Source organism: Schistocerca cancellata, chromosome 8 (genome assembly GCF_023864275.1).
Source record: "Schistocerca cancellata isolate TAMUIC-IGC-003103 chromosome 8, iqSchCanc2.1, whole genome shotgun sequence".
In the NCBI taxonomy this organism is placed as follows: Eukaryota; Metazoa; Arthropoda; class Insecta; order Orthoptera; family Acrididae; genus Schistocerca; species Schistocerca cancellata.
Genome location: NC_064633.1, coordinates 361,798,153 through 361,824,525, shown reverse-complemented (window position 1 = coordinate 361,824,525; position 26,373 = coordinate 361,798,153). Strand labels below are relative to the sequence as shown.

General features: G+C 42.3%; 1 protein-coding gene across 4 annotated transcripts in view; it reads left to right on the top strand.

Moving 5' to 3' along the window:
• The window catches only part of LOC126094893 (glutathione S-transferase 1-like), a 157,756-nt gene that overhangs the window by 86,593 nt on the left and 44,790 nt on the right, over positions 1-26,373 (top strand). The window lies entirely within an intron of this gene.

The following is a 26,373-nucleotide window of genomic DNA, read 5'->3' as shown; positions in this document are numbered from 1 at the left end:
TGTCACGATATGCCTGTCCAATTTAGAAATGGACGGCTTATCCAAAGCACTTCGTGGCTCACACATATCCATCCTCTTCAACGTCATTTAACCGCTGCACTGTAGACATATCCTGCGAAAAATGTTCGAAGTTCCACTCCCTTCAAAGTAGCGAAAACTAATCACTCCCCTAGTTTCTTAGTTGGTGCATCCGGGCAACAGCGGGCTCTTAAAGAAATGCTATGAATATAAAGAGCTATTCATTGAAGAAACACAGCTATAGAGCGATCCACAAAAGATGGCGGTTAGCCCAGGTCGGGAATCGGACGGGGAATGCATTGCTGCCGGTTCCAAGCGACAGTTGTGGTACGTGCATACATGTGCTTTGCGCTTGATGTAAGCGTGTATCACGCAAATTATGTTTCTCACTTGCTTGTGTAGAATTAGTCGCTTAACCACCGCTATCAGCCACAGGACAACTTGCAACAATTGGAATACAAATTCACCAGATAACTCGCTACGATCACGTTTAATGCTCGCATTGGATACGATATTCACAGCAGAACGCTCGGAACACCACTGAAAGCTAACTGGCTACCGGAGAATGCGTGACGTAGTTGCACAGAACGAGCCTAAACTCACCACCAACGTTTGTGTCCAACTATAACGCACAAGAATAACAGTGAGGTTAAGGCAGTTCATTGTTGAGTAGTGTTGTCAATCTATGGAGCGGAACAAATTGCTTTTATTTATTGACATGTCCTCGTACAAATGGTTCAAATGGCTCTGAGCACTATGGGACTTAACTTCTAAGGTCATCAGTCCCCTAGAACTTAGAACTACTTAAACCTAACTAACCTAAGGACATCACACACATCCATGCCCGAGGCAGGATTCGAACCTGCGACCGTAGCGGTCGCGCGGTTCCAGACTGGAGCGCCTTTAACCGCTTGGCCACCACGGCCGGCTGTCCTCGTACATTAGCAAGTCAAAGTCAAGTGATGTTTGCGCATAGTATAAAGGAAGAACGTCAAAAATGCTCGAATGCATCAATGCGACATGGGTGGCGAGGTCCAGTAATGTTGTGTACCAAATGAAAGGCTGCCACTCATCTTGGCTGTTGCCAATTCCATAATTAGCAGATTTTATAATTTTTGTTTTGTCAAATTCGATTTAACGTAATTTCATCTTTCAGCTTAGTTTTGCACCTTAGATGATATATACGTAGAAACTGGGCTTTCTTACCGAAGTAATTGGTGGAAATTTCATTAGGAGGAAGATATTTACTCTATTTCATCTTTTCCAACCGCTTAGCAATTAATTAAAAAATTTTCTGCTGGTGTAATAGGACACACAGTAGAACAGGCGCTTCGGAAGTGTTTTATTATTATTATTATTATTATTATTATTATTATTATTATTACAGACCAGACGAGTAAATGTGATAAATAAAAGAGCTTTTAGGATGTATAATATATACAGCAGATGATAACATATCATTGTAATACATTATAGTAACTGACAACAAGTACAATTCTTGAAAGTCAATGTAGAGGAAAGTGGTGATGGAATTCCGTTCAAGAAAGAACACGTACAATTAAAAAAGCCTTATCTATTATTGCAAAATTGAGGCCTAACAGTGTGATGGTTAAAATCAAGTGTCTATAAGCATCAGATGGCATAGCTATAAACACTGCAAAACGGTTAAGTAGTTTGGATAGGAAAGAAGAATAATTCGAAAAATTTTTGGTCCGAAGTATGAGCATGGGATTTTGAAATTAAGACGCAACAAGGAGGTTTATGAAGAAACTGAAAATTTAACAGACACAGTGAGAAAGGGGCGGATCACAATTTATGGTCACCTCTAAAGAATGGGCAAGAAGTGGACGAAAACATTTCATTTCCTTTGACAAAAATATGAAAACTTCAATTTCGAGGTGTACAGAAGTTAGGCAAGATTTACAGGAGTTGTGAATTAGAGACAAAGACTTAGAAAACAGACATAGATTCATGGAAAATGATATAGTAAGTCAAGGGTTTACAGTAGAAAACACAGACTTGTAGAAGTCAATCGTTCTAGTACATATGCAACAGCGGTTGATGATACAAATAAAGAAAACGAACCACTGCAGCCATGTCATCAAAGAAATTTATTTCAAAGGACTAGTTTCGGGGCAACATTTACGCCATCTTCAGGCCCATTGTAAACCAATAGAGTATTTTCATTCCTTGGCCTAGGTGTTGTCGAACACATGAAATACTAGTTTGATTACATACATCACGAGTATATACTCTACAAGATGTTGTCACTACTGTTGGACATCGACACAACAAAGGAGAGAACAGTGCAGATCAAAATGAAGAAGTATTGGAAAGCCAAATGAGACGTCATAAATCAGCTGTTTCACATGGTCCTAAGTTGGCCAACTTCGAATAATAATAGTAATAATAAAAGAGAAATAATAATAATTTTAAAACAATAATAACATAAAATCTTACATGAGCCGGAATGAAACAAGTTTCTAATTATAAAACTTGAAATGAGGAAAGAAATACAAAAATGGAGAATGATTCAATCCTACATGTTGTGTTGGCTTAAAAATATGGTTAAAAACGAAGCAATAAAAGACAAAGGATATTTTCTAAAAGAACCGTTGACTTAGTTGGATGTGCATAAAAATAATTACTTGAAACGGAAAGAGGTTCTCTTCTACACTCTTCGGTGATTAAAAATATCCAAGAAGTGAAAAGTGACCCATTTGCTACGGCAGGAGAGATACCGCCAATGACCTTTCGAATTTCTGTGTGTGTGTGTCTTGTCCATTATAATACCAACAAAAAGTCTTACGGGCTTATTAGAGAGGGAAGAATACGAACAAGTGAAACAAAAGATTAGACACTTTGACTAGCAGAGGAGAGTCACCTTCGGAAAAAAAGAAGATTAGAATTTAATGTCTCGTCGACAACGAGGTGGTGAGAGACGGAGTGCAAAACCGCATTGGACAAGGCCGAAATGGGCCGCGTCCTTTCAAGGAAACCATCCCAGCATTTGCCTGAAGTGATTTAGGGAAATCACGGAAAACCAAAATCTGGATGGACGAACGAGGATTTGAGTAGTCGTCCACCCGAATGCGACTGCAGTGTGCTAACTACTGAGCTACCTTATTCGGTCGTGTCATTTCCTTTAGTATTCAGTCCCTTTCCTCTCACTTAGCATTTCCATTAATTCAGTTCCGAATGAAGACTTGCTAGTACAGTGATTTTGTTTGTTCAGGATGCCATCTGACTGAGCTGTGAAGCCTGGAATAAATTATTGCTTGCAGCCTCGTGTAATAGGTCTCTCGGAAGATTGTTGGAAAATGTCTAAGAAGTTTTTGTAGTTTTACAGAATTGGGCTGAGTTTCTGCATTGAAATCTTCTGCATACTCCATCCATTAGCCTTTTAAAAATTGAACGTTGTGCGGAATACTATTTTTATTGTTCTAACGGCAGCACATGTCTGGATTCCAATTGGCCTATGTTACACAAACAAGGATTGAAGAGAAAATCGTAAAAATCAACAATGAAGCCATAAAACCAGTGGATGAGTTTTTATTTTTTGACGGTGGTTTAAGGTAGTGAATGTATGGGTACCAAAATAAACGAACAAAAGAGTGAAAATGGAGAGGAATGAGTTTGGTAAACTCAACAGGATTTTCAGAAGTAAGCTTCCGATGCGTCTGAAAAGGGAAGTTTACAACCAGAGTGTATTATCAGTCGAGTTTTACGGCGATGAGACAGGGACATTTAATGCAAAAACCAATTAAAACATTAGGATTGTGAGCAGTAAAGGCATGCATGTTCGTAACCACTGGGAAAATAGGAAAACAAACAAATGGATCAGGAAGACACTGGATTGGAAGGCATTTTCATGACGCTAAGGAAGATGAGAAGGAAGCGGGAGGAACCTGTTGCCAAGACATTCGTGTTCATCGCAAGAGAAGTTTAGATATCCGGAAAAGTACCTAGTCTAGAAACTGCAGACTACACGATGCAGATACGACAAAAACAGAAATTACGATAGGAACACTAGGTGGAAACGCGTTATGAAAATAAAATACGACGCAAATGCAGTAGAGAGACTGGCGAATAAAAAAAAATGAAGTATTTCAAGTAAAATACATTAATAATAAAACAGTTTACTCAATAGTCGCAGCGAGCACTAGACATATCTTTCGAAATGATTTTCTTTCAGCTTATATCAAATAACCATTAGCCGAAGAACACTGAAGTTCCTGTAACTTACCTGGGAATGTGAATGAAGAAGCAATTTGCTGCGTGGCAATGCACTCCAGGAAGAGGAATTTGTCTGTAACCTCGCAGGCAGCTCACTATATACCGCGAGTCAACTTGTCCATTCATGCCAGCCTAGTCAATGCATGGATTCCATCTCTCTCTCTTTCTCTCTTTCTCCCTCTCTGTTTTTTCTCTGTGTCTTGTCATGCGGCAGTGCTGCATCACGCCGCTAAGATAAGAAATACTTCCGCTGGTGATGCAGCGCTAAACACCTCGACCTAAGGACAGAGTAAGCGTTAAAGAATGCTGAGTCAAGATTATCTTATATTATGAGGCAGTACGACAATCCTAACTCTACAGCGGAAATTGTGTTTTGTAATGCTAGTCCCAATCACAGGAAAAGCACGAAGTTAATTTTATTGGTATACTTAATTTTTAGTTTGGTATTTTAACCACCCTTCATCGTCAGTTCAAAAACATTTGTTGTTGTTGTGGTCTTCAGTCCAGAGACTGGTTTGATGCAGCTCTCCATGCTACTCCATCCTGTGCAAGCTGCTTCATTTCCCTGTACCTGCTGCAACGTACATCCTTCTAAATTTGTTTAGTGTATTCGTCTGGTGGTCTCCCTCTACGATTTTTACTCTCCGCGCTGCCCTCCAATGCTAAATTGGTGATCCCTTGATGCCTCAGAACATGTCCTACCAATCGATCCCTTCTTCTAGTCAAGTTGTGCCACAAACTTCTCTTCTCCCCAAACCTCCTCATTAGTTATGTGATCTACCCATCTAATCTTCAGCATTCTTCTGTAGCACCACATTTCGAAAGCTTCTATTCTCTTCTTGTCTGAACTATTTATCATCCACGTTTGACTTCCATACATGGCTACACTCCGTACAAATACTTTCAGAAACGACTTCCTGACATTTAAATATATACTCGATGTTAACAAATTTCTCTTCTTCAGAAACGCTTTCCTTGCCATTGCCAGTCTACATTTTATATCCTCTCTACTTCGACCATCATCAGTTATTTTGCTCCCCAAATAGCAAAACTTATTTACCACTTTAAGCGTCTCATTTCCTAATCTAATACCCTCTGCATCACTCGATTTAATTCGACCACATTCCATTATCCTCGTTTTGCTTTTGTTGATGTTCATCTTATATCCTCCTTTCAAGACACTGTCCATTCCGTTCAACTGCTCTTCCAGGTCCTTTGCTGTCTCTGACAGAATTACAATGTCATCGGCGAACCTCAAAGTTTTTATTTCTTCTCCATGGATTTTAATACCTACTCCGAATTTTTCTTTTGTTTCCTTTACTGCTTTCTCAATATACAGATTGAATAACATCGGGGATAGGCTACAACCCTGTCTCACTCCCTTCCCAACCACTGCTTCCCTTTCATGTGCGTCAACTCTTATAACTGCCATCTGGTTTCTGTACAAATTGTAAATAGCCTTTCGCTCCCTGTATTTTACCCCTGTCACCTTCAGAATTTGAAATAGAGTATTCCAGTCAACACTGTCAAAAGCTTTCTCTAAGCTTTATACGCCGCTATGCTATTTCGGGAATATGGTGCAGTCATATAAGGGTGAACATTAATAAAACCGAAAAATTCCTAACTGGAAATGGAGGAGAAAAGGTACTATGAACATGTGTTCGATATGCATCTTTGCTAAGATAGATGGCGCTGACGAGTGAAAGTTCCTCTGACCACGTGCCGTGTATTCTTTGGGTGTTGCAGGCTGTGTGACTGGTGCAGCGTACTGTAAGCAGCAGAATGGTTCGGTCGGTATTCATGTCGGGAACAAGCCGACCGAGATGGTGTTTGTGTACCGCGGAGCGGGTGGAAACTGCCGAGAGGCAGCACGGCTATACCAAAGCAAATACCCTCACGGACACCAATCACATTATACAGCCTTTCAAGGTCTTTTTGGGCGTTTGCGTGATCATGGGTCCTTTCGGACAGACTAAAGTGCAGGGATGCGGCGGACCGTGCGTACACCAGATTTGGAAAATCGGGTTCTACAGAATATTGAAACGAATCCTAGTACAAGCCCAGGCAGGTGGCCTACCAACACTGTGAAAGCGAAAGAGTGCGGCAGTCCATGATGCGACGTGTGAAAGCGTGCACTGCATCCCATGGTGGTCACTTGGAACATCTGCTGTGACGCGGATGCAATGCAACTCTGTACTGTGTTCCGGGACATTTTTTGTGATTGCACGCACACCGTCCGTTTCCAGACACACGTTCGTTGGACCTTTTTCTCTTCACTTCCGGTCAGGAAACCAGTCCATCCCTGCACTTTTTCGGTTTTATTAATATTCACCCTGTATAGTGATGCAGTCTGAATGATCGTCTGATGATAGATTCAGAGCTACACATGTAGCGACAACAAACCTAGTAAAGAACGAAAGAATGCACATAGCATAAACGTATGCAGGATTCTTCACTGGTTATCAAACACAAATGTATTCGTATGACTGGATAAACAACTGACTACCATTTACTTACTGACTGTGAAAGGTCCCCTTAGAAAAATTAATGAATTACTGTGCTGATGAACCTCTTACATTATTTGATTTTCAAACAGCTGAGCAGAACTGAGCATACTCAGACATTTCGCTCTTTACCTATTCTGATCAACACTAAACTGACACACAATATATTTAGCGCAACGCAATCTGACTTTCAATAATCGCTACAAAAGTATGGCCCTGACTAACAATAACCTTTACATTTCATGAATCACTTACCTCACAAAAATCTTCGTTACTCGAACTACTGCAATACAGCGAGCTCCAATACTGCCAGCTAAATAAAAGATTCAAACTACTGAAGGCACTAACTACTGACAGGCATAGTTAGCAAATGAATGATTTTGATAGAGAACAAACAATGTATTTACATTAATAGTGTTCAAAAGTCATAATATATATAGTAGTTCATGACATCCAGTCTTGCAAATTCACTGTCTCTGATGGACACACGTCCAGATCATCCGCTCTCAAAACTCCGCCATTTCTCTCCCCACATGCACCACTGCTGGCGGCTCACCTCCAACTGCGCAACGCTACGAGCTGTTAACAGCCAACTGCCCAACACTACAATAGCAAATACTCCAACAATGCCACCCAGCCACTGACTGCACACAGCACAGCCAGTGATTTTCATACAGAGCGCTACGTGGCGTTACCAACATAAAAACCAAAACAGCCTACTTATAACTGCAAGCTACCATGTCATTCGGCCAGCTCAACACACACGCTGATGGAAAAAAAATCGCAGCAACAAGGAGTTTTGCGACATAAACGAAAGTTGGTAGGCGTATTTCTACATCTGAAAGATGATGTCTACTCAAACTTCGCTTCACTATCGTGAGACTGGCGCTAGTAGCGCCGCTCTGAGTATGCAAATCATGGTTGCCTTAATTATGGATGTAGTGAGTTGGTGTCAGTCAAGAATGCCTTTAAAGCGACGAGGACGCAACTGCCAACACGTCACTGAGTTTGACCGAGGTCGTGTAATAAAGCTACGAAAAGATAGATGTTCCTGCTGCAATACTGCAGAAAGACTTGGCAGGAATGTAGCCACTATGCATGATTGCTGGCAGCGATGGTCACGGAAATTTAAGGTACAAGAAGAACGGACTCCGTACGACCTCGTGTATGGCTCTGATGCATCTTACTACATCTACAGCAGCAATATGAGCAACAGTTGGCACCACAGTGGCACAACGAACTGTTACAAATCTGTTACTTTAACGACAGCTCCGAGCCAGATGCTTGAATTCCTCTGACCTCAAACCACCGCCATTTGCGACTTCAGAGGTGTCAAGCGAGAGCTTGCTGGAGGGCAAGATGGAAGTCTGTTGTGCTTCCTGATGAAAGCTGGTTCAGGCTCGGTGCCTGTGATGGCCGCGTGTTGGCCAGAAGAAGGCCAGTTGGGGGCCTGCAACCAACCTGTCTGCATTCTAGACACAGCGGACCTACACACGGGGTTATGATCTGGGATGCGTTTCGTATGACAGCGAGAACACATTCATGGTTATCACACGTACCTTGAAATCAATTCTGTACGACAATATGGTGATTGCTGCCATTCATGATGAGCATCCCAGTGAGTTTAATAATTTTTTCATAATGTGGGGCCACAATCATAACGTATTTCTTTAAAGTCAGTACCGCCATTATACTGTTTTTTATTTGCAGTGTTACATTTACACTATTATGATTTCGGCTTTAAATTGCCATTATCAAGTGTTTTATTGCTATACAGTGTCTAAGATGGCATACTGTCGTATTTAAAATACACTATTAGACGCATTGTCTAAGGGTCAATATTTCTGGTAAAAGCCTACTGCTTTGTTTTATCACTGAGTATGGTATAGGCAGTATAAAACAAAGCAGTAGGCTTTTACCAGAAATATTGACCCTTAGACAATGCGTCTAATAGTGTATTTTAAATACGACAGTATGCCATCTTAGGCACTGTATAACATTAAAACACTTGATAATGGCACTTTAAAGCCGAAATCACGATCGTAGAAATGTAACACTGCAGATAAAAGACAATCTAATGGCAGTACTAACTTTAAAGAGATCCCAGTGAGTGTTTTGTAACAGGATAACGCTCGTTCGCATACCGCTGTTGTAGCCCAACATGCTCTACAGAATGTCGACATGTTGCGCTGTCCTGCTCGATCACTAGATATGTCTCCAGTTGAGCACATATGGGACATTATCGGATGACAACTCCAGCATTAACCATACCAACATTGATCGATCAAGTACAACAGGCATAGAAATCCATCCCACAAACTGACATCCGGCATCTGTAAAACACAATGCATGCAAGTTTTCATGCTAGCATGCAACATTCTGGTGGTTACACTGGTTATTAATGTACCAGTATTCCACATTTCCAGTTGCTTATCTCCGCTTACTTTAAGCTGTGATCCTGCAATGTTAATCACTTAAATGTGTTACCTAGGCAAATGTATTCCAAAAATTTTATTACTTCGCGTTAATTACGCTCCTGGAAATGGAAAAAAGAACACATTGACACCGGTGTGTCAGACCCACCATACGTGCTCCGGACACTGCGAGAGGGCTGTACAAGCAATGATCACACGCACGGCACAGCGGACACACCAGGAACCGCGGTGTTGGCCGTCGAATGGCGCTAGCTGCGCAGCATTTGTGCACCGCCGCCGTCAGTGTCAGCCAGTTTGCCGTGGCATACGGAGCTCCATCGCAGTCTTTAACACTGGTAGCATGCCGCGACAGCGTGGACATGAACCGTATGTGCAGTTGACGGACTTTGAGCGAGGGCGTATAGTGGGCATGCGGGAGGCCGGGTGGACGTACCGCCGAATTGCTCAACACGTGGGGCGTGAGGTCTCCACAGTACATCGATGTTGTCGCCAGTGGTCGGCGGAAGGTGCACGTGCCCGTCGACCTGGGACCGGACCGCAGCGACGCACGGATGCACGCCAAGACCGTAGGATCCTACGCAGTGCCGTAGGGGACCGCACCGCCACTTCCCAGCAAATTAGGGACACTGTTGCTCCTGGGGTATCGGCGAGGACCATTCGCAACCGTCTCCATGATGCTGGGCTACGGTCCCGCACACCGTTAGGCCGTCTTCCGCTCACGCCCCAACATCGTGCAGCCCGCCTCCAGTGGTGTCGCGACAGACGTGAATGGAGGGACGAATGGAGACGTGTCGTCTTCAGCGATGAGAGTCGCTTCTGCCTTGGTGCCAATGATGGTCGTATTCGTGTTTGGCGCCGTGCAGGTGAGCGCCACAATCAGGACTGCATACGACCGAGGCACACAGGGCCAACACCCGGCATCATGGTGTGGGGAGCGATCTCCTACACTGGCCGTACACCACTGGTGATCGTCGAGGGGACACTGAATAGTGCACGGTACATCCAAACCGTCATCGAACCCATCGTTCTACCATTCCTAGACCGGCAAGTGAACTTGCTGTTCCAACAGGACAATGCACGTCCGCATGTATCCCGTGCCACCCAACGTGCTCTAGAAGGTGTAAGTCAACTACCCTGGCCAGCAAGATCTCCGGATCTTTCCCCCATTGAGCATGTTTGGGACTGGATGAAGCGCCGTCACACGCGGTCTGCACGTCCAGCACGAACGCTGGTCCAACTGAGGCGCCAGGTGGAAATGGCATGGCAAGCCTTTCCACAGGACTACATCCAGCATCTCTACGATCGTCTCCATGGGAGAATAGCAGCCTGCATTGCTGCGAAAGGTGGATATACACCGTACTAGTGCCGACATTGTGCATGCTCTGTTGCCTGTGTCTATGTGTCTGTGGTTCTGTCAGTGTGATCATGTGATGTATCTGACCCCAGGAATGTGTCAATAAAGTTTCCCCTTCCTGGGACAATGAATTCACGGTGTTCTTATTTCAATTTCCAGGAGTGTATTTTTTGTGTTCCGACTTTTTTCCGCCATTGCAGTTTGAGGACGACTGATTTCAATAGTTACGCTGTTTGATCAGTAGAAAGCAATTGCTCATGCATTTATCCTCCTTTCGACCATTGTATTTTCTGTCTCGGTATGGTCGTCTAACAAACCCGTTCTCACTTGAGGCACGGACGTGAACGACAACTTACTTTTCGGCGTGTTGGTCAGCAATCACCCGTGAACACATGGACTGCGAGCTTGACAACACGATTTTTAGGCGATCGCGACGCACTCCAGTGGCAGTTGTCGATATTTGGTTTCCGAAAACGTTCACGCTTGAAATAGTTTCCTTAATTTTACTATCTATTGTAGAAAGTGGTTTCAAAAAATCCTGAAGAAAATTTTGAAGAAATAATAGACTTAACGCCACTTAACATAAACAGGGAACTTTAAGACGTTGTTCCATCCTAGCAAAAATGTCATTGACTACATATCGTAACAAACGAAGATATTTAGAACACTTGTGAGGATTTACGATTACATGGCCGTCCAGGAACCATACAAACGTGGGAAAACTAAAAATTCATTGTCACATATATTACGCATGTATGGTGTCCAAGCATCATCGAAGTTTGTATTTTAAATGTGTATTGCTTCTTCCAGGCTCTTCTCAACTAATTTTCAAATAGGGCAAAAAATGGACGCACCACGGAGTTAATCCGAATGGGACGGAAGTCTGTAGATGTGTTATACATCTAAAGACAAACAAATGATTACAGTTTCACGAAAAATGGATGATGTATTCAAGAGAAAGAGCGTCACAATTTGAGCGAGTCAATGATGCGTTGTGTGTTGGTCCGCCTCTGACCCTTACGCAAGCAGCTATTCGTCTTTGCATTGACTGACAGAGTTGTTGGATCATCTCCTGAGGGGTATTGTGCTAAATTCTGTCCAATTGTCGCGTTAGATCGTCAAAATCCTGAATTCTCAATTATAAAGCGGTAGGTTTCGGCAAGCACGAAGACAAGCAGTAGAAACTCTCGCTGTGCTTGGGCGGGCATTATCTTGCTGAAATGCAAGTTCAGGATGGCTTGCGAGAAGGGCAACAAAATGGGGCATAGAATATCGTCCCTGTGCTGTAAGGGTGCCGTGGATGACAACAAAAGGGGCCATGCTATAAAAAAATTGGCACCCGGACCAATACTCTTGGTTATCGCACCGTATGGCGGGCGAAACTCAGGCTAGAGGCTGTGAGGACGAGTCGTGAGTCGTGCTTGGATAGTCCAGTGGTAGAGCACTCGCTAGCGAAGGGCAAAGATCCCGAGTTCGAGTCTCGGTCCGGCACACAGTTTTAATCTGCCAGGAAGTTTCACATCAGCGCACAATCCGCTGCAGAGTGTAAATTTTACTCTGGAAACATCCCCCAGGCTGTGGCTAAGTCATGTTTCCGCAATATACTTTTTTCCAGGGGTGCTAGTATTGCAAGGTCCGCAGAAGAGCTTCTCTTAAGGTTGGAAGGTAGGAGTGGAGGTACTGGCGGAATTGAGGCTGTGAGGACGGGTCGTGAGTCGTGATGAAAGGTGGCTACACTGAGTCACAGCGCCAGAGACTGCGCCAAAGATTATTATTCCGCCGCCTCCACTGGTGCAGTAGTAGCTCAGAGGACGTCGAGGGCAGTTGTTCTGTTGGGCGAGAGAGTAGATGCTGTTCGGTTGGTGTAATGTATAGATGGAAGAAGTTGCAATTGTCAGAGTGTATTTAAGAAAGGAGATGGGCTTTGATTTATGATGCTGGTGTAATGGAAAATTTTCGTCAATATATAATGAGGTAAAAAGGTATTACAGTTTTCTTTAATTACAATCCCTCTTGCTCACAGGTACAGTCAACAAAGCATCTGGCTCGTGTTCATTTATTGTAATTCTGGTTTCTATGTGCAATTATAGTATTTCTGGTTTTTCAATTAGTTCATTGTAAATGGTGTTTAAAATATTTTGTCGTATTGAGAAAGAACCGAGCCAGATACATGTACGTTGAGTCACACGTTGCTTGGAGAGCATGGCAATGATAAGAGTACTTGTCCGCGAAAGGCAAAGATCCCCAGTTCGAGTCCCCGTCCGACACTCAGTTTTAATCTGACACGAAGTTTCACTCAGGCTGAGTGTTCCACTGCGTCTCCACACATGTCTTCGCCGGTCATCGGGACTCAGTTGGAAGCGGGACTCATCAATGAAGACACTTCGACTCGATTCGATGAGATTCCAGGCTTAAGTGAGGGAATATTTGTTATTAATGTTAATATATAAATTAAATTTGGCTTTTATTAACTGTCAGAAGATTGTTACCTTGTTTAAGGGGAACTGTGGATGACCAGAAATCTTTCTTCTAAAGCTGTTGTATGGGGAGTGGATTGCAATGCTTGATTCAGATATTACACTACTGGGCATTAAAATTGCTACACCACGAAAATGACGTGCTACAGACGCGAAATGTAACCGACAGGAAGAAGATGCAGTGACCTGCAAATGATTAGCTTCTCAGAGTATTCACACAAGGTGGGCGCCGGTGGCGACACCTACAACGAGCTGACATGAGGAAAGTTTCCAGCCGATTTCTCATACACAAACAGCAGTTGTCCGGTGTTGCCTGGTGAAACGTCGTTGTGATGCCTCGTGTAAGGAGGAGAAATGCGTACCATCACGTTCCCGACTTTGATAAAGGTCGGATTGCAACCTACCGCGATTACGGTTTATCGTATAGCGACATTGCTATTCGCGTTGGTGAGATCCAATGACTGTTAGCAGAATATGGAATCGGTGGGTTTAGGAGGGCAACACGGAACGCCGTGCTGGATCCCAACGGCCTCGTAGCACTAGCAGTCGAGATGACAGGCATCTTATCCGCATGGCTGTAACGGATCGTGCAGCCACGTCTCGATCCCTGAGTCAACAGATGGGGACGTTTGCAAGACAACAACCATCTGCACAAACAGTTCGACGACGTTTGCAGCAGCATGGACTATCAGCTCGATCATGGCTGCGGTTACCCTTGACGCTGCATCACAGACAGGAGCACCTGCGATGGTGTACTCAACGGCGAACCTGGGTGCACGAATGGCAAAACGTCACTTTTTGGGATGAATCCAGGTTCCGTTTACAGCATCATGGTGGTCGCATCCGTGTTTGCGGACATCGCAGTGAACGCACATTGGAAGCGTGTATTCATCATCGCCATACTGGCGTATCATCCGGCGTGATGGTATGGGGTGCCATTGGTTACACATCTCGGTCACCTCTTGTTCGCACTGATGGCTCTTTGAACCGTAGATGTTACATTTCAGATGTGTTACGACCCGTGGCTCTACCCTTCATTCGATCCCTGCGAAACCCTGCATTTCAGCAGGGTAATGCACGACCGCATGTTGCAGGTCCTGTACGGGCCTTTCTGGATACAGAAAATGTTCGACTGTTGCCCTGGCCAGCACATTCTCCAGATCTCTCAGCAATTGAAAATGTCTGGTCAATGGTGGCCGAACAACTGGCTCGTCACAATACGCCAGTCACTACTCTTGATGAACTGTGGTATCGTGTATAAACTGCATGGGCAGCTGTACCTGTACACGCAATCCAAGCTCTGTTTGACTCAATGCCCAGGAGTATCAAGGCCGTTATTACAGCCAGGGGTGGTTGTTCTAGGTACTGATTTCTCTTTATCATTTGCATTTCTTCTTGGTGTGGCAATTTTAATGGCCAGTAGTGTATTAAAACTTTATTTACTTTACAACATTTTCTTACGTTCAATAAATATTTTGTAATCGATTCTTTTATTTATGACCTGATTCTGCACATTAATCCTGGTCTGGTATTTGTGCTTTCTTGAATGAATTGGCTAAGATAAGCAACGAATTAACTAAGCACGCAAAGATATACTTTGGATTATATATATTACTTGGGACTGAAGTTCTTCTTGCGTCCATTGTCTGTTTTTTAGTTGCTCACTATATTTTTTTGTTAAATACCCCTAGTGGCTACTCAGTTACCTAGCTACTCCGGAAATTTCGAGTTGTGTGTAGAGATGTCTGGAAACTGAACCTGAATTGAATTCCGAAATTGTTATCATATTAATAGTCGATAATGGTACAGTCGCCTTACTAGAGTTACACACACACACACACACACACACGCACACACAGTTGTTCATAGCTGTTCTATCTGTAAGCTTTCCATTGGTTGTGTTTTTTTATCGACTGTCAACGTTTATTTACAAACGATATTCAAGTATAATATTCAAAATATTGAAGCGTTTCAGCTATTAGAAAATGTGAGATTGTGGATGCAATGTGAAGCGACTTTTAACACTGACGGACAACATATTGAAAACATTTTAAAACATGAGATCCGATGATGACAACTTAGCCCTGTCTAAACCGGTCATCCAACAAATCGTTTTTTTTTTTTTTTTTTTTTTTTTTTGGCGAGCTTGGCATGTGAAGTTTTCTTCAGTTATCATAAACTGCAGATCGGCCCCAGGCTAACAATGCCAGGTATACAAATGGTACGAGGTACTCAGCTGGTCTTACCCTTAACTATCTGCCACAGCACCGAGGTGCTTTGGCTCAAAAGCGAGATGACAGCCTGCAGAGGATTGCATCACGCTGTGCCACCTATAGGCTCCCTTCTCCGTTCTGTCTGCTTGACCATTTCCCCATATCTCATGGTACCAAGCAGAATGATATATGCGTTTGCTCCGCTGTTGAAAATTGAGCAATTGGTGCTGTACTGTTTGTACAATTTCCGCGCCTGGGTGCATTTGTTCCATTGCTTGTAGGACAGGGAAACAGAGCGCATAAAAACCGTTCGCTTTTATGACGCCTCATTTGATCCAGTGCCTTTCAGATGGCAAACAGTTCTAACTGCAGTTCATTCTAGATCTACATCTACGTAGTTATTCTTTATTTCACAATTAAGTGCCTGGTAGAGGGTTCATCGAACCACCTTCAAACTATTTCTCTACCGTTTCAGTCTCTCACGGCGAGCGGGAAAAACGAGCAATCAAAGCTCTCTGAGCAAGATCTGATTTCTCGTATTTTATCATAATGATCATTTATCCCTATGTATGTGGGCGCCAACAGAATATTTTCGTGATCGGAGGTGAAAGCTGGTGATTGAAAATTCACAAGAACATCCTACCGTAACGAAAAACGCCTTTGTTTTAAAGGTTGCTTCCCCAATTCATGAGTCATGACCGTGGCACTCTCTACCCTATTTCGTTATAATACAGAACGAACTGCCATTCTTTGAACTTTTCGATGTCCTCCTTCAGCCGCACTGAAACGGATCCCACACCTCTGCAATCCTCCAGGAGAGGGCGGACGAGCGTGGTGTAAACAATCTCTTTAGTAGACCTGTTGCGCTTTCTGTGTGTTCTGCCAATATATCGCAGTCTTTGGTTTGCCTTACCCACAGATTTATCTGTGTGATCTTTCGAATTTAAGTTGTTCTAAGTGTAACCCCTTACAGCTATCTTGTCTAAATGATTTTGCAATTGGTTTTGATCAGCCGATGACTTTGCAATACGGTAAATGACAACTTCATCTGCAAACAGTCTGAGAGGACTGCTCATATTGTCTCCTTTGCCGTTTATGTAGACCAGGAACAGCAGAGGGTCTATAACACCTCCTTGGGGAAAGCCAGATATTACTTTTACTCGATCACTTTCCGTCAGTTACTAGGAACTCACACCTTTCTGACGAGAAATCACGAATTCAGCCACGCAACGAAGAAGATGTTCTATAGACACGCAGTTGGATTAGAAGATATTTTTGAGGAACGGTGTTGAAGTCTACTGGAAATCTAAAAATACGGAATCAATTTGACATCACCTGTCGATAACACTCATTATTTCGTGAGAATAAGGAGCTAATTGTGTTTCATAAGAACGACATTTTCTGAATCCGTGCTGCTTGTTTGTCAATAAGACATTTTCTTTGAGATGATTCATGATGTTCGAACACAGTATATGTTCCAAAACTGGAGCAGAGAGGGTCGTTCTACTCCCTAGAACTATGACTGGCACATTTAAAAATAATTAGAGCTATAAGGGATCGTGCTTTCAATTCTCTAACATGTAGCAATCAACTAAGCTTTAAAACACATGCAAGGCCTAGCAAGCGCACTGTTTCTTATAATTAACGAGTGTCCCTCAATCCCAGTTGAAGAAAATTAAAAACACAAGGGGAACGGTGAGAAAGGATACACAAAGCCTTCTCAGCTGAAAAATTAAAACCTTTCCTCACCACGAAATTGTATCTCTCTTCCGGAATTGGAACTAGTGACGCCGACATCAAACAAAGCGTCCCTGCTATTTGTTGACATCTAATCTAATCTAATCTAAAGACGTGCTATCGGCTTGGCTTCGACACACACATCTCCCAAAGCGCGCATCGCAGATCGATAGCCGGCCGCGGTGGTCGTGCGGTTCTGGCGCTGCAGTGCGGAACCGCGGGACTGCTACGGTCGTAGGTTCGAATCCTGCCTCGGGCATGGGTGTGTGTGATGTCCTTAGGTTAGTTAGGTTTAAGTAGTTCTAGGGGACTTATGACCTAAGATGTTGAGTCCCATAGTGCTCAGAGCCATTTGAACCATTTTTTTAGCAGATCGATAATTGCCTATTCAGCGACCTTCGTCGCGAACTAAATGTTGGCAGTGCAGCATGACTAGCACTTTTAGTAGTTACCGCGCTTTTTATCGCTGACAACACGTTTTGTCACTTAACGGCGGAAAATGACACCCAAACGCTATATGCCCTTGTTATATTAAAAATATTTATCATCGTCGTCTTTATCAGGAGAACGGTGCTTTGTAACAGGCGGAACGATCTCTAGTCCGACTAATTCATTTGCAAACTGCCGAGGTGATTTTCTACTAACAGCTATATTTCAAACAGATCATTACTTTTTCCCATCACGTTTTCTAACATCTACGTATTAGTCCTTATGTCTGTAAGTTCTTCAACAATAACTTTAATTCCTTTTCTGTGATAAATTTTTCAAACTTTAACCTTTCAACATTTTTTAAAATTTTTTTTAAGTCAACAGCAAACAAAATCACTTGGCTATATATTAGCACACAAGCAGTAACAAATTATATTACTTTTAGTAATAGTCGGTAACCTTATCAATTGTACTTGCAGACTTTATCATTGAGCCGACTTATTCACTCGTAATTTTGAGGCGTTTCTGTCCCAAATAAACGATTAATTAGCTGAATATGTGGTAATGTTAAATCTGTAACTTTACTTGTGTAACACCTATTTTGTATATCCATTGTGATATACTCTGTTCCTAGAAATGTACAAAACTGGCGTGGTTAATAGTGATGGTTAATGACGAATTTTTCGCTGGAATCGTGGATCTGCTACGCAACACTTCTATCGTCATCTATTGAAAATAGGCTTTACGATGCTAATGGAGGTTCGGAAACCTTGTAACCTATATCACATTTCTTTTGTTTCATTTAGTACGAAAAGAATTGCTAGAATATTTGTCTTTATTTTCTGGCATTTCGACTATCTCATAAGAATGGTACATATTTAATAGTTCAAACATAACATTTCAGTAACTGTTAGGCTTGTGGTCTATTTCAATGTGTCCTTCCCGGTTTCGTTCGACAACGCACTACATTTTGCAAAAATTGTAAAACCTAGATGCAATAAAAATGAGCAAAATTCAATTTCAAATTACCCATGGTAAAACAAAGAAACGATGAGTTTCGCTTACTTGAAAGTGTTACTTGGTGAAGTTACCACAGACCTCTCCATACCGTGACGCTGAATCGAACACCATTTCATTGATAAAGCTTCCGCCCAGAGTCAAAAGTTCAGTTTTATTAACAGAAACTTCCTTGCTGATGAGAAGTGTTGTCGGACTGAGACTCGAACTCGAAACCTTTGCCTTACTCGGGCAGATGCTCTACCGACTGAGCTACCCAAGCACTTCTCACGACACCCCCTCGCAGCTTTTCTTTCGCCGCTATCTCGTCATCTACCTTCCCAACCCCACGGAAGTTCTCCTTCTGTGTACTGGCTACTGGAGTAGCGGAAAGAGAGTCGCCAATCAGTGAAATTCAAAGAATTTATCAGCGTCGCCATTTCTTAGACACATTGCAATGATGTGTAAAGAGATTATGCAGATGCGTGCATGACATCCTTGGCACGTTGTTACCGAAGGGGCTTGCTAGCATCAGTGTGGAGAGTTAGAGATACGTTTCACTTAGGGCGTGAGAGTGCACCAGAGGGCCGAACATAACTGGAAGGTTACGGCCTAGCTTGTGGAGTTCAAACGTCAGCTATTCCACCGTTATAGGAAGCAAGTAGCTCGGGGAACCGTTGCGTGAAGTAACTTTGCTCTTAACTGAAGCCCGCATCTCGTGGTCGTGCGGTAGCGTTATCGCTTCCCACGCCCGGGTTCCCGGGTTCGATTCCCGGCGGGGTCAGGGATTTTCTCTGCCTCGTGATGACTGGGTGTTGTGTGCTGTCCTTAGGTTAGTTAGGTTTAAGTAGTTCTAAGTTCTAGGGGACTGATGACCATAGATGTTAAGTCCCATAGTGCTCAGAGCCATTTGAACCATTTTGAATCTTAGCTGAAGTGTCTCCCACTGCATCCCCGTTCCTTCCAGATCTAGCTGATATTTGTGGTCTTCCTTCCGATATTCTGTTGTGAGCTAAGGCACTCATTTGTGTTTTTCTACCACGCTGCGTTCGGCAGATTTTCTGGACACATATTCACGATCTTTGGCGAACGTGGATTGCGATTTGGATGTTGGTGTATACTTACAACGCTACTGGGTAGTGTCGTTTGGTCGACTGTGTAAGCCAGCCACACCTTACTGTTAAAATTTTTCTGTACTCTACTTGTATGGCATCCTACCTATTCAGTGTTTGCCAGCCTTGTTTTATTTATTGGTATTTTGCATTTTATTAGAGAACAGGCGCGTGGTATAAGGGCGCCGGCACGGTGGCTCAGCGTGTTCGGTCAGAGGACTAACTGCCCTCTGTCATAAAAAAAAAAAAAAAACCAGAGTAACTTGATGAACGATGAACTCGAATATGTGTCATGTCCGCCTCGAACACGTACAACAACCAGTAACGAACAAAAAGTGAGATTAAAAAAGGGGTAGTGTCGTTGACTAATAATAAACACGTCCTCTGTCCTGGGTTCGAATCTTGCCATTGCTTAAATTTTGATAAAAAATCATAAGTGTAACTGAACACTTCAGTCGTAAGAAGTCATACTCATTTTGCCAAAGGCTTGTCAAAGAGAGCGGAGGAGTGGACAGAGGTTCAGGGCACTTTCTAGCTCCTGGGGTGGGAAACTGCCCCTAAAAGGCGGAAGAATCAGCAGTGATCAACGGAATGAGGTTGCGGAAGGCAATAGAAACCACTGCATTAAAAACACGTGGCCTGAAACATGTGGCCTGAAACTGGGAAAGTGTCATGGTGATCTCTCCACTGACAAAAGATTCCGGACAAGTTAACTGGAATTCATCGTTTCTTTGTTTTAGAATTGGTAATCTGAAGATTGAATTTTGCTCTTTCATTGGATCTACAGGAGGGGATTACCAAGGGGGTGGTAACAATGCATGAAAGGGCTTCGCCATGGTAGGCATTTATGATGGGGCCTTAAGCAGACTGTGCAGTAGTTATTTGTTTCATCGATTGAAGTTCTTGACCTGTAATTGTCGACGAGCAACCCTGTATGGCAATTAATCTTTAGTCCTTTAAATTATTTTGATAATAAAAGGAAGCAAATTAAACAGATTTTATTTTGGGTCCGTCAATTATGACCTTGCACCTATGCATTTTGAGAATTGTATTTTTTTTTTTTTATGTGGTGGGCCTTGGGTTTAACTGCCATATTTGGTAGTCATCAGTGCTCCCACTATAAAATTGTGTATTTTACTAATTGTAAACTATTCAGTTTTTTTATAATTTTTATAAGTTTTGTTAACACAGCAGCTTAACGCTATATATTTATGTACATGAGTTCATGTAACCAGCTTAAGTAACGGTGGGGAAACAGCAGTTAGTATGGGATGGCGGGTAGTATGCATGGACCACTTGCTGTTTCTCGGCTTTGCCGCAAAACACCGGCCGCATGCAGTGCCTGCAATAAAGTGTCATATGTATGAACTTCAGTGATGTAGCTGTTGAGTTTGTGTCACAAATAATTTTGTTTCTGAGAGTCGAAGCTGATGAACAGTGTAATTTCCGGCGAAGGTTAATACTTTTAAAGAGAAGAAGTATTGTCAGACTAATATTAATATTTAAACAGTCTAACGTACATTCTATCGTAATAATGAAATTCCGCTGTCTGTAGCCGGTCTTCTTTCCGCCATGTTTTAATGTAAATTGTCATTCAGGTAATATGGGCCATGCCAAAGCTGGTTAGTACAGATTTTTAGGATAAATTACTAAGGTTGAAAAGAAGCGTCCCAGAGATGCTGTGAAACTGCAGTGAAGCAAGCGAAATAATCAAAAGGGCTGCTGCCAGTCGTTTTACTGTTCTTAGAGCTGCACTGCTAAGGAGATTAAAATAACTGTAGGTAATCACCAGACATTTATGAAATCTCAGATGGGATTTTTCAAACCAATATTTTAAGAAAATTGCGAAGAAATTCTTTTAGCTCACATGAGAGATTTAGATTCCAGGTTAATGCTGTTAGCTAAGATTGAGTTTAAAATGTCGGTCTACAATTTGGTAGAAAATTTGAAAGTGCCTCACAGATTAAACAGAGAAAAGAAATTAGTAGGTAAAGATTTCTATTAAAATTTTATGACCAAGCACCCAGAACTCTCTTAAAGAAAACCTCAGCTCACAAATTTAATTCGTTGTTAGATTCAATAGACCACAAATTGAAAGGTTTTTAACTAACAGTTTTTTTATTAGTGTGCATTTTTATATATAAACAGATTAATTTGTTTGTGAACAACAAAAACACATTTTTATTTAAAAAGCCTTGTTTTGTTTTACTACCCATACTGCTAGGAAATTTTCTTAACATCTCGAACTGTAAGTCTTAGAAAATCTCTTTTTTTACTATGGAGCCTGCAGCACATATTGCTGCAGTTGGACATCATTCAAAGAATTGGTAGACAGTATGCTGCTTGATGTTTTTTTTTTTTTGTGGTAAGTAAGCTTATTGCGGCTTTATTGTCTTCAGAGTACGTGACCTGGCGTAGACGGACGTATGTCAACTTTGAGTAAACTATTACTGCTGTCCATAATTTTTGGATGTGGTAATGTTTTAAAGTTTTTCGATGATTTGATGTTGCCCGTATAATACTTTTTTATTATTTTGGCAGTCGTTGAAATTAACATTCGACATCAAGTTGTTTACTACGGACAGCAGTAATAGTTCAGTCAAAGTTGACATATGTCCGTCTAAACCGTCAGGACGCGTACTGATGAAGGCAATAAAGCAGAAATAAGCTTATGCACTAAAACAAAATATCAAGCTCCATACTGTCTACTAATTCTCTAAATCACTTCTTGCTGTGTGTCGCTTCACTTAGAAATATTTATTTCACCATTTGTACAAAAACAAATGTTCAAGTAAACGTTTTATACGGTTATATCTTATTTCAAGAAAACAAAAGATTTATACAAATTTCGGCTTAAGTGGTACACTTAGTCGCCTGTCCCAAAATACCAACGTTCAGCACGAGTTGCCCGAAATAATCCAAATGTCGGAGAACGTGTACCATACTTCCAAGGAGTAATTGAAGGTATACATAGAAACTTATTTATTGACCGGGAAAAGCATTATTATACCAATCTTACTCATTTGTGAGTGATAAAATGATCTGTAAACAAAGCAACTGGTACTATGTTTAAACGATGCGAAAGGGAACACTATGGCACCAAGCAATTGAATTCAAAGGGACAGAGCGATAGGTCTTATGGAAAGGGATTTGTTATGCTGTCACATTTGAGTTGGTGCAGGGTATGTTATTACGACAATTATGCATATGAGAAACAAATGGATAGAAATGTGTGGTATGTAGCAATGAGTTGAGAGTAGACCTCGTTATATGACAAGAGTTTTACAAGGTTTCTATCTTGTTTGCAAGGCCGTTAAGGGGTACATAGCTTCATATGCACCTGTAGTGACTCCGTACACGAGCAAGGCAGACGGTGTACACCTAAATGAGTAGGTGATTAGGAGAGGCCTTACAGGGAAGACCGATAAAATAGTTACGTCTTTTATCATTTCAGACTAGAGATCAGGAGCATCTCCCACACAGCTGTGAACGAATTCTCATTGAAATATTACAAAATAATAGTAATATCGCTGATCAATTACGATCTGTTGCTCCACATCATTACTGCAGCCGGCTATTGCACATTATGCTCGATGTGGAGGTTGATCCTGAAAGTCCCTTTTTGTGATTAAGTATGATCTCACAGAACAGTCGACGATGGAGTTCATAAATTTCCCACCCGTGACATCAGGTCTCTTCATGAAGTGAAAATAAACTCCCAGACAAAAAGTGAACACCCGGAAGTGGATCAGAAAAAAAAAAAAAATGAAACTTCAAAGGTTGAGATTGTATGTGATGTTATTTCAGTGATTACAACATAGAGCCAAATTTAAAAAAAAAACTGCACGGTATGGGACCACTTACCACTATGATAATGCACCCCCTTTGGTCTGGAGAGATACACTGATTCGTTTGGGAATAGTTTCATAAAGCCGTTGAATCTTCTCTTGAGCTGGTCCACAACTGTGGTAACTGGAAATGGGACAGAGTTGACGTCCGAGCTGGTCCCACATACATTCTGTCTAGGACAGACCGGGGTATCTTACTGCATACAGGAGTAACTCGACACAACGTATAGTTCATAGACGCACGCAGTGTGGATGATCATTTTCCTGTGTAAAAGAGACACCGCGATACTTTCACATGAATGGCAACACATGAGGACGCAGGATATACTGCCTGCTTTTCCGTTAGAGTTCCCTCATTGACTACCAGCCGTGATCTAAAGTCGTACTCCATGTCTCCCCTCAGGAGTAACATCGCCGTGCCTCTCGGAAACACTGGAAGAATGGGACATCTCCCAGTTCATTCCCATATGCGCCGACGACGGTCATCCAGTTTAGTGCAGAACCGTGATTCAATGCTGAAAACAGTGCGATGCCCTTCACGAGTAGTCCATGGCAGCCTTTCACGCCACCACTACCACTCCAAATGTTGACGTTTGTTTTGCGGTGATAATGGCAGACCGTGCATGGGACGATAATTCCCTAGTCCCAGTGTTCTAGTCTCCAACCAATGGGCGGGATGACTCACAGTGTAGCAGGAAGTGGATTAATTGTTCTCGGATTGCAGTCGGAGATGTGAAGCAGTGCAAAGTTGCTTTGTGTACGTACGGCGATCTTCCTTTGTGGTGGACAGAAGTTGCCCACTGGAACCACGACGGCGAATATGCCTGCCCTCACGCTTGCATGTTGTCCTACATCGCGCCACTCTCACATCTGAATGCCCCACGAAACTGGATACAGCAGCTCGCCATTTGGAGACCTATAGTGACGCCCCTTTCAAACTACCTCAACGTGATGATAACGCTGTCTCACACGCTTACGTGACATCTTCATGCACTTTAATGATCTCTCAACGTCTGACGCTGTCCACGCATCTTATAGTCTCCAGGCTTGGTAAAACCACTAAGACTAACAACACTAATGCTCCCTGGTGGCCGTTCTATTTGTTCCAGAAATTGCAACTCCAATCCTTTACATATTCGGCGATGGGGCTAATTTTATTCATATTTTAAGTTGATTTAATTGGTCACATTAGTACCGATTGTATTCTTAGGTGCAAAATTTTTATTTAACATTTCTGTACACGGACAAGTGCGAGAATTATCGCACAACCAGCATAACAGCTAATGCATCCAAATTTTTGACAATAATAATATAATACACAAGAATAGAAAAGGAAATTGAGAATTTGTTGGATGACAGTCAGTTTGGCCTTAGGAAAGGTAAAGACACCAGAGAGGCAGTCCTGGCGTTACGCTTGATAATGGAAGCAAACAGAAGAAAACACCAGACACTTTCATCGGATATGAGCACTCATAAAAAGAGTTCGACAATGTAAAATGGTGCAAGACGTTCTAAATTCCAAGAAAAATAGGATTACGTTATATGGAAAGATGAATAATGTACAGTATGTACAAGAATCAAGAGGGCACAATACGACCGGAAGACCAAAAACGAAGTGCTCAGATTACACAGGGTGTAACACAGGGATGTAGTCCTTCACCCCTGCTGTTCAAGAGTGCGATTAAAAATGAAGGGGAAGGATATCAATGTTAAGATTCGCTGATGACATTGCTATCCTCAGTGACAGTGAAGATTTACAAGCTCTGTTGTATGGAATGAAGTCTAATGATTTCACAATATGGATTGCAAGTAAATCGAGGAAAGACGAAGGTAATGAGAAGTAACAGGAATGACAACAGCGGGAAACTTAACATCATAATTTGTGATCACAAAGTAGATGAAGTTAAGGGATTCTGGTACATAGGCAGCAAAATAATCTATGATGGAGGGAGCTAGGAGGACATAAGAAACAGACTAGCACTGGCAGAAAAAATGGTTCAAATGGCTCTTTGCACTATGGGACATAACTTCTGAGGTCATCAGTCCCCTAGAACTTAGAACTACTTAAACCTAACTAACCTAAGGACATCACATACATCCATGCCCGAGGCATGATTCGAACCTGCGACTGTGGCGGTCGAGCGGTTTCAGACTGTAGCGCCTGGAACCGCTCGGCCACTAGGGCCGGCCGCACTGTCAGAAAGGACATTCCTGACCAAGAGAAGTCTGATAGTATCAAACATAGGTCATAACTTCAGGAAGAAATTTCTGGAAATGTACGTCTGTAGCACAGCATTGGATGGCAGCGAGACAGTGGGAAAACAGGAACAGAAGAGAATAGAAGCATCTGAGATGTGCTTCAGAAGAATGTTAAAAATTAGGTGGACTGATAAGGTAAGGAATGAGGTGGTTTTCGGCAGAATAGGCGAGGAAAGGGGTATAAGGAAAACACCATTAAGAAAGGAAAGGATGGTAGGGCATCTGTTAAGAAATCACGGCAATAACCTCCACTGTACTAGAGGGAGCTGTAGAGGGTAAAAATTGCAGAAGAAGACAGACACTGGAATATATCCAGCAAATAATTGAGAACGTGGATTGCATGTGCTAGTCTTAGATAAAGAGATCGGCGCAGGAGAGGAATTCGTGGCGGGCCGCATCAAACCAGTCAGAAGACTGATGATTCAAAAGAACGATACATTGATATCCACCAAAGTTTGCTTTTTCGAATAAAATTAGAACTCACATTAGCAGTTTGTCAAACCCACAAATCCGCTGTATGTAGTTACATTTGTCTTGTAGTTTTGTACAGAGTTGCAGATACGTGGCTTCATGATGTCTGAGCTGATTTTAAAATTATGAAAAACAAGCAGAAACTTCTGCGTAAAGATTCATTCTTGTTATGAACGTCAAGCAAAAAATAAAATATCTGTTCCACTTCACTTTGGTCACCATCGATGTTCCCGCCACAGCACTACTCCCGACTGAATATAGACTGTGTCATTTGAAACTATGAA